This window comes from Trichosurus vulpecula, chromosome X, assembly GCF_011100635.1.
Source record: "Trichosurus vulpecula isolate mTriVul1 chromosome X, mTriVul1.pri, whole genome shotgun sequence".
Classification (NCBI taxonomy): Eukaryota; Metazoa; Chordata; class Mammalia; order Diprotodontia; family Phalangeridae; genus Trichosurus; species Trichosurus vulpecula.
This window is the reverse complement of record NC_050582.1, coordinates 8,853,121-8,855,178: the sequence shown is the minus strand read 5'-3', so window position 1 is coordinate 8,855,178 and position 2,058 is coordinate 8,853,121.

Here is a 2,058-nt window from a genome sequence, read left to right as displayed (position 1 = left end):
GGCCTCAAACGCAGTCCATTTTTCTGCTCTACTGCACCAACTCTAGCAAAGGGGGTCAACAAAGGTGGTCACTAAACACAATGCAATGTAGGTTCCACGACTCCACTACTGAACACCCTCCCACCACACACACACACACACATACACATATTTTTTCCTCAAATCAAGAGTTACAGAGAGTGAAAATAGATGTACACAGAGATATGTGTGCCTAGAAGGTGCTCCATCAACTGCAGTAAATTGATAAGTGCACAAAACCCGAGACTGACCAAATGACAGAATTTCAGGGTTGAAAATGGCCTCAAGGGGCAGCTAGGTGGCGCAGTGACTACAGCACCGGCCCTGGAGTCAGGAGGACCTGGGTTCAAATCCAGCCTCAGACACTTGACACACTTACTAGCTGTGTGACCTTGGGCAAACCACTTAACCCCAATTGTCCTGCCTTCCCCCCTCCAAAAAAAATAAAAAGAAAAAAAAGAAAAGGGTCTCAAAGGCTAGTTTCTTTGGAACAGAGACTGCATAAATGGAATGATATGAAATCATTTTGGAAACAGAGAGTGGAGCCAAAATATAAAGGTCTCTAAAGGCCAAAGAGAAGAGCGGAGGAGGCTACAGAGTGTAATGGGCAGAGCACTGGACTTGGGAGATTCTGAGAAAAACCTGGTTTGAAATCTTGCCTCAGATACTTACAAGTTGTGTAAGCCTGAGAAATTCATTTCACTTCTCTGTGCCTTGGTTTCCTCCTCTGTAAAATGAAGGAGTTGGCCTCTGAGCCAATGACCTCTTAGGTTTTTTCCGGCTCTAGATCTATGGTCCTAGGAGTTTGTATTTTACCCTAGAGGCCACAGGGAACCACAGATGCTTCTTAAGCAAGGAAGTAAAATTACGTAGGCAGACCTGTGTTTTAGGAACACCAGTTTGACAGCTATGTGGTGGATGAACGGGGGCACTGGAGACTGCAGGCAAGAAGGCCGGTTAGGATGCTATTTCAACAGTCCAGGCAAAAGGTGATAATAAGCTCAAGTTGGTGGTCATCTAAGTGGAGAGAAGAGACTGAATGCGAAAGAGGTGGGAGATGTCAAATTAGCAAGGCTTGGCCACAACTCGGTGTCAGGGGGAGGGAGAATTAAAAGGCAAGGAAGCCTCCAGGTATGAGAAGCTGGCCCTCCTGACTGAAGTAAAGGCAGCAGGAGGAGGGATGAGCTCAGGGAGAAAGACACTGAGTTCTGTTTGGGGTATGTTGACTTGGACATGCCTAGGAGACATCTAAGTAATGTCCAGCAAGCAGTTGGTGATGTGGGACTAGAGCTCTGAAAAAAGGCAAGGACGGGATAGCTAGATTTCCAAGTTACTGACAGAGGAGTATTAGTCAAACTTCTGGGAGCTAATGAGATCACCAAGAAAGAAGAGAAATGGACCCACGTAGAGCAGGCAGGACTTCATAATGATCATGCAAAGGAGGCTGATGGGAAGGCTGCCCAGACAGCTCAATATAGAACCAGGAGCAAGCAGTGGCCACAAATGCTGAGAGAGAGCATGTCTAGCAAAAAAAGAGTGGTCCACAGTGACCAATGCACAGAGAGGTCTGTAAATTTCACCTACTCTCTTCATTTGGCCATCTAGGGCCAAGCAGAATGACTAATCCATTCTTCCCAGTGCTTGGCACACAGTAAGTGATTAAGAAACACTTTTCATACAGCCAGCCAGCCAGCCATTCTATATGACCCAGATCTACACAGTGTATGTATTTATAGGTTCCTATCCTTGGAGGGCCTGGGAGGATGGGGTGTGGTTTGGAAGGAGGAAAGAAAACAAATAACTCAACTGGATGGTACTTGAGGGCAAAGAAAATGCCCAGTTCTGTAGAGACTAAAACAGGCGGTTACTAGGTAGAAACATTCATCTTGAATGAAATCTTCAGTGGCTTACTACTGCATCCATTATCCCAGACTCTCAGACTGGCTCTTTGTCCCCAGCCTAGAAATATTCAGAAGATGAAGTATCTAATGACTGCAGTGTACTTTGAGTGCTTGGGAGAACTCCGGAATTGTGAAGGGA